The sequence below is a fragment of the Peromyscus eremicus genome, chromosome X (genome assembly GCF_949786415.1).
Source record: "Peromyscus eremicus chromosome X, PerEre_H2_v1, whole genome shotgun sequence".
Taxonomy (NCBI): domain Eukaryota; kingdom Metazoa; phylum Chordata; class Mammalia; order Rodentia; family Cricetidae; genus Peromyscus; species Peromyscus eremicus.
Window position 1 is genome coordinate 57,766,330 of NC_081439.1, and position 11,386 is coordinate 57,777,715.

The 11,386-nt window shown below is 46.6% G+C and overlaps 1 pseudogene; it reads right to left on the reverse strand.

Annotated features, from left to right (window-relative positions):
* Positions 1–10,505: 10,505 nt before the first annotated feature.
* Positions 10,506–11,108, reverse strand: LOC131900048 (UDP-GalNAc:beta-1,3-N-acetylgalactosaminyltransferase 2-like; annotated as a pseudogene).
* Positions 11,109–11,386: the final 278 nt, after the last annotated feature.

The window sequence follows — 11,386 nt, forward strand, 5'->3', positions numbered from 1 at the left end:
CCCACGGTCCAAACCTTAAAAGTGCCCCGCCGTCCAACCCTTAAAAGTGCCCCACGGTCCAACCCTTAAAAGTGCCCCACCGTCCAACCCTTAAAAGTGCCCCACCGTCCAACCCTTAAAAGTGCCCCACCGTCCAACCCTTAAAAGTGCCCCACCGTCCCAGCTATACCACAGTCCAACCCTTAAAAGTGTCCCACGGTCCAACCCTTAAAAGTGCCCCGCCGTCCAACCCTTAAAAGTGCCCCCACGGTCCAACCCTTAAAAGTGCCCCACCGTCCCAGCTATGCTACAGTCCAACCCTTAAAAGTGCCCCCACGGTCCAACCCTTAAAAGTGCCCCGCCGTCCAACCCTTAAAAGTGCCCCACCGTCCCAGCTATGCTACAGTCCAACCCTTAAAAGTGCCCCCACGGTCCAACCCTTAAAAGTGCCCCACGGTCCAACCCTTAAAAGTGCCCCACCGTCCAACACTTAAAAGTGCCCCACCGTCCCAGCTATGCTACAGTCCAACCCTTAAAAGTGCCCCCACGGTCCAACCCTTAAAAGTGCCCCACGGTCCAACCCTTAAAAGTGCCCCACCGTCCAACACTTAAAAGTGCCCCACCGTCCCAGCTATGCTACAGTCCAACCCTTAAAAGTGCCCCCACGGTCCAACCCTTAAAAGTGCCCCCACGGTCCAACCCTTAAAAGTGCCCCACGGTCCAACCCTTAAAAGTGCCCCACCGTCCAACCCTTAAAAGGGCCCCACCGTCCCAGCTATGCCACAGTCCAACCCTTAAAAGTGCTCCGCCGTCCAACCCTTAAAAGTGCCCCACCGTCCAACCCTTAAAAGGGCCCCACCGTCCAACCCTTAAAAGTGCCCCACCGTCCAACCCTTAAAAGTGCCCCGCCGTCCAACCCTTAAAAGTGCCGTCCAACCCTTAAAAGTGCCCCACCGTCCAATCCTTAAAAGTGCCCCGCCGTCCAACCCTTAAAAGTGCCCCGCCGTCCAACCCTTAAAAGTGCCCCACCGTCCCAGCTATACCACAGTCCAACCCTTAAAAGTGTCCCACGGTCCAACCCTTAAAAGTGCCCCGCCGTCCAACCCTTAAAAGTGCCCCACCGTCCAACCCTTAAAAGTGCCCCACCGTCCAACCCTTAAAAGTGCCCCGCCGTCCAACCCTTAAAAGTGCCCCGCCGTCCAACCCTTAAAAGTGCCCCGCCGTCCAACCCTTAAAAGTGCCCCGCCGTCCAACCCTTAAAAGTGCCCCACCGTCCCAGCTATGCTACAGTCCAACCCTTAAAAGTGCCCCCACGGTCCAACCCTTAAAAGTGCCCCACGGTCCAACCCTTAAAAGTGCCCCACCGTCCAACCCTTAAAAGTGCCCCACCGTCCAACCCTTAAAAGTGCCCCACCGTCCAACCCTTAAAAGTGCCCCACCGTCCCAGCTATACCACAGTCCAACCCTTAAAAGTGTCCCACCGTCCAACACTTAAAAGTGCCCCGCCGTCCAACCCTTAAAAGTGCCGTCCAACCCTTAAAAGTGCCCCGCCGTCCAACCCTTAAAAGTGCCGTCCAACCCTTAAAAGTGCCCCACCGTCCAACCCTTAAAAGTGCCCCACCGTCCAACCCTTAAAAGTGCCCCACCGTCCCAGCTATACCACAGTCCAACCCTTAAAAGTGCCCCACGGTCCAACCCTTAAAAGTGCTCCACCGTCCAACACTTAAAAGTGCCCCACCGTCCCAGCTATGCCACAGTCCAACCCTTAAAAGTGCTCCGCCGTCCAACCCTTAAAAGTGCCCCACCGTCCAACCCTTAAAAGGGCCCCACCGTCCAACCCTTAAAAGTGTCCCACCGTCCAACCCTTAAAAGTGCCCCACCGTCCAACCCTTAAAAGTGCCGTCCAACCCTTAAAAGTGCCCCACCGTCCAATCCTTAAAAGTGCCGTCCAACCCTTAAAAGTGCCCCACCGTCCAACACTTAAAAGTGCCCCACGGTCCAATCCTTAAAAGTGCCCCGCCGTCCAACCCTTAAAAGTGCCCCGCCGTCCAACCCTTAAAAGTGCCGTCCAACCCTTAAAAGTGCCCCACCGTCCAACACTTAAAAGTGCCCCACGGTCCAATCCTTAAAAGTGCCCCGCCGTCCAACCCTTAAAAGTGCCCCACCGTCCAACCCTTAAAAGTGCCCCCACGGTCCAACCCTTAAAAGTGCCCCACGGTCCAACCCTTAAAAGTGCCCCACCGTCCAACACTTAAAAGTGCCCCACCGTCCCAGCTATGCTACAGTCCAACCCTTAAAAGTGCCCCCACGGTCCAACCCTTAAAAGTGCCCCCACGGTCCAACCCTTAAAAGTGCCCCACGGTCCAACCCTTAAAAGTGCCCCACCGTCCAACCCTTAAAAGGGCCCCACCGTCCCAGCTATGCCACAGTCCAACCCTTAAAAGTGCTCCGCCGTCCAACCCTTAAAAGTGCCCCACCGTCCAACCCTTAAAAGGGCCCCACCGTCCAACCCTTAAAAGTGCCCCACCGTCCAACCCTTAAAAGTGCCCCGCCGTCCAACCCTTAAAAGTGCCGTCCAACCCTTAAAAGTGCCCCACCGTCCAATCCTTAAAAGTGCCCCGCCGTCCAACCCTTAAAAGTGCCCCGCCGTCCAACCCTTAAAAGTGCCCCACCGTCCCAGCTATACCACAGTCCAACCCTTAAAAGTGTCCCACGGTCCAACCCTTAAAAGTGCCCCGCCGTCCAACCCTTAAAAGTGCCCCACCGTCCAACCCTTAAAAGTGCCCCACCGTCCAACCCTTAAAAGTGCCCCGCCGTCCAACCCTTAAAAGTGCCCCGCCGTCCAACCCTTAAAAGTGCCCCGCCGTCCAACCCTTAAAAGTGCCCCGCCGTCCAACCCTTAAAAGTGCCCCACCGTCCCAGCTATGCTACAGTCCAACCCTTAAAAGTGCCCCCACGGTCCAACCCTTAAAAGTGCCCCACGGTCCAACCCTTAAAAGTGCCCCACCGTCCAACCCTTAAAAGTGCCCCACCGTCCAACCCTTAAAAGTGCCCCACCGTCCCAGCTATACCACAGTCCAACCCTTAAAAGTGTCCCACCGTCCAACACTTAAAAGTGCCCCGCCGTCCAACCCTTAAAAGTGCCCCGCCGTCCAACCCTTAAAAGTGCCCCACCGTCCAACCCTTAAAAGTGCCCCGCCGTCCAACCCTTAAAAGTGCCGTCCAACCCTTAAAAGTGCCCCACCGTCCAACCCTTAAAAGTGCCCCACCGTCCAACCCTTAAAAGTGCCCCACCGTCCCAGCTATACCACAGTCCAACCCTTAAAAGTGCCCCACGGTCCAACCCTTAAAAGTGCTCCACCGTCCAACACTTAAAAGTGCCCCACCGTCCCAGCTATGCCACAGTCCAACCCTTAAAAGTGCTCCGCCGTCCAACCCTTAAAAGTGCCCCACCGTCCAACCCTTAAAAGGGCCCCACCGTCCAACCCTTAAAAGTGTCCCACCGTCCAACCCTTAAAAGTGCCCCACCGTCCAACCCTTAAAAGTGCCCCGCCGTCCAACCCTTAAAAGTGCCGTCCAACCCTTAAAAGTGCCCCACCGTCCAATCCTTAAAAGTGCCGTCCAACCCTTAAAAGTGCCCCACCGTCCAACACTTAAAAGTGCCCCACGGTCCAATCCTTAAAAGTGCCCCGCCGTCCAACCCTTAAAAGTGCCCCGCCGTCCAACCCTTAAAAGTGCCGTCCAACCCTTAAAAGTGCCCCGCCGTCCAACCCTTAAAAGTGCCGTCCAACCCTTAAAAGTGCCCCACCGTCCAACACTTAAAAGTGCCCCACGGTCCCAGCTATGCCACAGTCCAACCCTTAAAAGTGCCCCCTTGGGGCTGGAGAGATGGCTCAGAGGTTAAGAGCACTGACTGCTCTTCCAGAGGTCCTGAGTTCAATTCCCAGCACCCACATGGTGGCTCACAACCATCTGTAATGAGATCTGGCGCCCTCTTCTGGTGTGCAGGCATACATGTTGTATACATAATAAATAAATAAATCTTTTTTTTTAAAAAAAAAAAAAAAAAAGGTGCCCCGCTGTCCAGCCCTTAAAAGTGCCCCGCTGTCCCAGTCCTCGTTCTTGCTCTGGCTCCCCTTGCTTTCCTGTCTCTCTCTCTCTCTCATGTCCCCCAAACCAAGTCGGCCTTTATCTCTTTCATTCCCGCTCCCCTCCCCTCCCCCTCCTCCATTAAACCCTTGCACAAACCCTTGCAGGTAGCATATTCTCTTAGGGGCCTACCTTGGCAGGGCCTACCAAAGGTACTCAAATTGCCACTTTTTATACTTTTACTCTATTTTATTTTTTCCTTTCAAGATTTTTTTTTTAATGCATATTGGTGTTTTGCCTGCATCTATGTCTATATGAGGGCGTCAGATCCCCTGGACCTGGAGTTACAGACAGTTGTGAGCTACCGTGTGGGTGCTGGAAATTGAACCCGGGTCCTCTGGAAGAGCAGCCAGTGCTCTTAATCCCTGAGCCATCTCCCTGGCCCCTTACTTGTACTTTTAAGTGGGTGTCATGATCTCTAATTGTAGTTTTGATCTACATTTCCACAGTGCTAATGACTTGAGCATCTCTTTCTTTTAAAACATAATTTATTATTATTTATTATTGTTCTGTGACTGTATACCACATGTGTGTGGATGCTGGAGTTAAAAGCAGTTGTGAACCTCCCAGCACAGATGCTGGGAACTGAACTTGTACAGTACACACTCTTTTTTTAAATTATGGGTATGTGTATGTCTGTGGGTATGTGTATTTGAGTGCAGGTGCCTATGGAGGCCGGAGGTGTTGGATCCCTGGAGTGGAAATTACAGGAAGTCACCAATGCCCAATGTGGGTGCAGGGGACCAAACCCAAGTCCTCTCTCAAAGAGCAGAAAGTGCTCTTAACCACTGAGCCATCTCTCCAGCCTCACAGATATATTTGGTTTTGGTTTGGTTTTTTGTTTGTTTGGGTTTTTGTTTTGTTTCTCCCCTCCCCCCATCCCCACCCCCCACTCCCCACCAAGACAGGGTTTCTCTGTTTAACAGCTCTGGCTGTCCAGGCACTCACTCCATAGACCAGGTTGGCCTCGAACTCACAGAGATCCCCCCTGCCTCTGTACTGGGGTTAAAGGAATGCACCACCACCACCCGATGATGTATTTGTGATAAAGAACATCCACTACAAAGCTCCAGCTAACCTTCCTTAATATTGAGAACTTTGACTCTAGACTTAATGAATGCTGGAAAAATAATCAATACCCTAGTTTGAATCTGTCAGATAGAAGCAATTTTCTCCTTGCCAGGCTTTCCATCAACTTAAGTCTTCAACTGAATGGATGAATTCAGTCCATGCTATGGAAGGAAAAATACTCAAAACAACACTCTAGCTCTTTGTATGGATGCATAGTGTTTTTCCTCTGGGGATAAACAAGATGCTATGGTAATGGTAATGAAGCTATTTACATTCAATAGGAAAAACCCTCCCTTGGGCATTCCAGCCAGTTACTTCCTGCAAAGCTGCAAGTGATCTGCAGAGATGCTGTATTCTGCATAGGAATTCAAAGATTAATTAAGATCAGGACTCGTGATAGCGTGGTGGTGCAGACTTTGTAGTAATGCAGCTGTTTGGGGATTACCAACCTCCTGTAAGTAACCCCTCACCTAATCTCTGTAAGAAACCCCAAGAAACTCATTGGTCTCACTAAACTGGATTTCAGTGAGGGTGAAACTGAACTTTGGTCTGTCATTGGTGCTCATCTGGGGTGCTTGGGTCACCTTAAAACATACTGAATTCAAAATAAAGACAATAATAGTATTATAATTCCTCCTAACATCTTGAACAATCAAACATGAACTAATTTCTTCTCCAAAAGAGGAATTAGTCTTTGATATGTACTCATCTCCCCAACCTATAAATTAAATACTCTGAAGTAATACATGTTAACACGCTTAAATTCAATGATGTAGTCAATAGGTTTTCTTGGGATTTTTGTTTATTTGTTTGTTTGTTTCTCAAGACAGGGTTTCTCTATGTAGCCCTGGTTGTCCTGGAACTCTCCCTCTCTCTCTCTCTGTAGACCGGGCTGGCCTCAAACTCAGAGATCCGCCTGGCTCTGCCTCCCAAGTGCTGGGATTAAAGGTGTGTACGCCACCACTGCCCGGCTAGTCAATACCTCATGTTTCAAGACAAAGGGATAAAGGATTAAAACAAATATGATAGACAGATAGATAGACGATATATACACAGATACACAAAACAAGGAGAAAATATGTAATATTATCAATGAGTCTAAATGGGGAACATATATTTATTTGACTTTAAAAGCAACCTACTGTTAGATAATTCTCAAAAGAAGAAAAACAATTAGCCGCCAGGCAGTGGTGGCGAACGCCTTTAATCCCAGCACTCAGAAGGCAGAGCCAGGTGGATCTCTGTGAGTTCGAGGCCAGCCTGGTCTACAGGGCGAGATCCAGGACAGGCACCAAAACTACACAGAGAAACCTTGTCTCAAAAAACCAAAAAAAAAAAAAAAAAAAAAAGCCAATAAATATTTGAAAACTGTTTAACATCCTTGGCCATCAGGGAACTATAAATTAAAACTGCTTTGAGATGCCATCACACTCCAGTCAAAAAAAAAAAAAACCAAAAGGCACGGGCTGAGAATGTAGCCTGGTGGTAAAGGACTTGCCTAGCATGTGTGAGACCCTAAGTTCAATCCTCAGCACTGCAAAAACAAATAAATAGACAGGCAGACAGACTGACTGACAGACAGATAAGGAAGAAAAAGAAAAGAGAAACTCCTCCTATCGGGTCCTTTGTCTTCCATTCTTTTTTCTTTTAAGATTTATTTATTTATTACGTATACAGTGTTCTGCCTGCATGTGTGCACGCAGGCCAGAAGAGGGCGCCGGATCCCATCACAGATGGTCATGAGCCACCATGTGGTTACAGGAAATTGAACTCAGGACCTCTGGAAGAGCAGCCTGCACTCTTAACCTCTGAGTCATCTCTCCAGCCCTGTCTTCCACTCTTAACTGTTTTATTCCTAAAGGCTTTCAAATAGAATCATGCCTCTCCCACTTAAAAAGCAGGGGAAGACGGAGGAAGAGAGAGGGGAGAGGGAAATGACAATAAATGATGGCCAAGACATGGGGGAAAGGAATCCTTATACACTGTTGGCAGGAATAGAAACTAAAGCTGGAACTATCACATTGGTAAACTGTATCATTCCCAGGAATATACTTAAACCAATCTACATCCTACTGTACAGATACTTACACCTCCATATTCATTGCTGCTCTATTTACAGTACCTAGGAAATGGAATCAGCCTAGATGCTCATCAATACACAAATGGATGGAAAAAAATGTGGTTTAAAATGGAATTTAATCAGCATTGCAAAAAATGAAATCCTGATATTTTCAGGAAAATGGATCAAACTAGAGATCACTGTGTAAGCAAAATAAGCCATGTGTAGAAATAGAAATGCTGCATGTTTCTCTCATATGCAGAGCCTCTCTGTGTGTGTGACTATGAGAGGAGAGGAAGCAGCCTTAAGAGAGGGATAAAGAAGGGAGAAAAGAGAATAATGGAATAGATGTGACATGGTCTCTAGACGCGACGACTACTCCGAGAGAGGTTAGAGACTAAGGAGAGGCAGGGGTGTGCTAGGGACTTGGGGAGGGAAACGAATAAGAACAAATTATAATAACATGTGTATGATAGTGCTTTTAATAAAATTCATTTTTATTATGTATGTTTGCTTAAAAATGCAAAAGCAATCTGCTAGGGGAGGGGGGCATACAACACAAATGACACATTTTTTTTCAGAGCTGTCTTCACTACCCAGCTCTACCTTTGTTCTCATTTTAGATGCTGGGCAGAGAAATTGAAAGAGAAAATGACCTAGAGTCATTATAGTTTGAGCCCACGGAAAGTGAAGATTGTCTATTAACGTGATGGAAACAGCCACTGGTAAAATTTATTGAAACAATTCCTACTACCCAGTAAGTGAGATTTTACTTTTCATTTATGTTAAGAGAGGATGTACATTTAGTCGGGAAAAGGCCATTTCTAGGCCTAGATGTAATAGCAACAATAAAAGCTTTGCCTGGTAGTGATCTTCTGGTCTTTGTATTTCTTTTTCTTTAACATTTTATTTATTTTTATTTTATGTATATGGGTATTTTGCCTGCATATATGCTTGTGCGATAGGTGTGTGCCTGGTGCCTGTAGAGGCCAGAAGGGGGCACCACTAGAGTTACAAATAATTGTGACCTGCCATGCAGGTGCAGGGAATCAAAGCCCAGGTCCTCTGGAACATCAGCCAGTACTCTTAAACACTTGGCTATCTCTCCAGCCCCGGTCTTTGCCTTAAGGTCCACTTAATTTACGTATGGGTATGATGTGTCTGTGTAAGTATATGCTCATGTGTGTGCGGGTATGTACGCCTATGCGTAGACAGAGGCCATAAGAGGGTGTTGGGGCTGAATTTGCAGGTGTTTACAGGGTATCAGGCTTGTGACACAAACTCCAGTCCTCATGATTGAGCAGCAAGCACTCCTAAGCCCAGAACCCTCTCTCCAGCTGCCTTCGAGTATTTGCTCTTACACCTCATCATTGCATTGCATTGTATAAAGATTTATATAGTAAATATAAGCTAGGTAGTCTGATAAAATCTGCACATAGTTAACATCTGCCTAGTTTTAATGGGCTAGTTTTTAATGGAATTCTCTGCTGACACTGGTATTTCTAAAGCTTACTAACGTGATTCTGGGGAATTTCTGTTAAACTTAGGTGGACATGTCCTTTACAATGTGTAACATATGCTATTTTTCTCTTCTCGGGTGCACTATATGACTCTAGAGTACTTGAAAATTAATCACATGCTTTCCCTCCACTTATAGCTTTATGATTTTATACACAGAACACCACACACACACACACACAAAAGAGCCTATCTTTTTTCTTTCTCTTTTTTTATGTGCATTGGTATTTTGTCTGCATGTATGTCTGTGTGAGGGTGTTGGGTCCCCTGGAACTGGTGTTACAGACAGTTGTGAGCTGCCATGTGGATGCTGGGTATTGAACTCAGGTCCTCTGGAAGAGCAGTCAGTGCTCTTAACTGCTGAGCTATCTCTCCAGCATTTTTTTGTTTTTGTTTTTGTATTTTTTGGTGTTTTTTTTTTTTTTGAGACAGGGTTTCTCTGTGTAGCTCTGGCTGTCCTGGAACTCACTTTGTAGACCAGACTGGCCTTGAACTCAGAGATCTGCCTATCTCTACCTCCCCAGTGCTGGAATTAAGGTGTGCATCACCACTGCCCAGCTAAGAGCATATCTTCTACAGATGATTACCAGCTGTGATTCAAGTTATTCTACTAGGTAAACATGGGAGGAAAGCAGAATTATTATTTTTTCCAATGTCAACGATTCAGAACTATCTTTCCCTACAGTGTTTATTTTGTTCATTCTCGCAACAATTGGTGTTTAACAGAAGTGCTAAAACTATAACCTTCAGTCAGGACTTGTTAAATGGCAAAAAGAAAAGGCCCTAAATATCATCAGTCTTCTTATTAATGTCTTTAAAACTGTAGTCCAAAATTGAGGATCATATTGGTTCCTTCTCAAGGTCAAGTTCCACTTCATCCAAATATCTACAGAGTCTCACATTATTTCCAGAAACCCCAAACTTTGGCGTAAGTGGCAAGCATTCGTGTAGTGAACACACGGCATGTTGTAAGCTCCTTTTGGTCTGTCATTTTCATAATTAAGTGATGAAGAGTAATTTGGCAAGCCAGGTAAGATTCAAGCAAACCAGACTGCAGAGGCGGCTCAGTGGTTAAGAGCACTTGCTGCTCCTGCAGAATACTGGAGTTTGGTTCCCAGCACCTACATGATGGTTCACAACTTCCTGTAACTCTAGTCCCAGGGTAATCAATGCCCTTTTCTGACCTCCTTGGGCATCAGGCACACATGTGGTACACATACATATATGCAGGAAAAAAACCACCATGTGGGTGCTGAGAATTGAACTCAGGACATCTGAAAGAGCAGCCAATGCATTTAACCTCTGAGCCATCTCTCCAGCCCTTCTGAGCCATCTCTCCAGCCCATAAACATTTTTTTAATGATTCAAACTGGATTACTATTCTGGATTTTTGAAATAGGCCAAATTTTAGGAAAAATGATAATGATGAAATACGAATTGCCAATTATAATCAGGATCTAGAAATATTTTTACTTTTATGAAATAATTTACTATTTTTAAACTATCTTCTAATATACAAAGAAAAATGTTTATACTACACTATCAGTTGTTTTGAGGAAGGATTTGTGCAGACATCAAGAAATACCATGCAAGCTACAGCTACAATTGCCACTGAGAACTCTCTTGAAAGTCCATATAATCTACTGCCAAATCTTGGCTTCCTTTGCATTAAACAGAGACTACCATCAAGCTTGCCCTGATCTTTAAACAATTCTGTTTGGAATGGCTGTTATCTTTCCCCGCACTGATAAGAACTGCCACTCAGTTCCTCCAGTTCCCATAGTTTGCTTAGCTCCTGGGTGAGAACTCCTGGAATGACAGCAACCCTGTCTAGTGAGTCTTTTCCTGTAGCCATGGGACTATTCCTGTAGCCATGGGACTATGCTGGTGTCTTTTAGGACAGTAAGACTGCCATCCAGACGCCTACACTTACATCTTCATCTTTATAGGTCTCTACCCTCTCTGAATTGCTCCCCAGCCAGCAGACAAAGGCCCTGAAAATCACGTGCTCTGGACCTCCTACAAAGGCAGGGTAAGCCTGTCTGAGCTGCTCCTGCTCCCATCACTTTCCAGTTCTGCCCACAGCCCAATTCAACATGAAATTTCCCCATCGCAAATTAGGCCCATTCTTTGGGCAATTCTGTTGAATACAACTTTTAAGTCTATGTGACAGACTCATCTGTCTTCAGAGACAAACCAAAGCTGGTGGTTTCCACAGCCCATCTACAGACGTTCAATAATTTTGCAGGAACATTTCAGTGTCAACATCCACAAAATCAATGCCGTTGAAGAGGCCTCTCTCCTTCACTAAGGCATGTTGCTAACAGACAGATTGTTAGACTAGCCATAAATGTTAAGAGAAAATCTCTGGCCTGGGTGGAGTCATAAGAATCCCAGTTGTGCTGAATCAATCACCCAGCCAAGGGGCCACCCCTAGAAAGGCAGGCTTACCTTAAGGCATGCTAAAGAAATAGGCTAAATAATTTTTCCATTAATGAAATACTGTACTTTTCCTTCCCAGAAGTCCCATCGTCTTCCCTCAGAGCAGCCTCATTGGGCCACCATGACATTCCACTGGGCCCAGCAATCTTTAGGCACAACCTCTGCTTT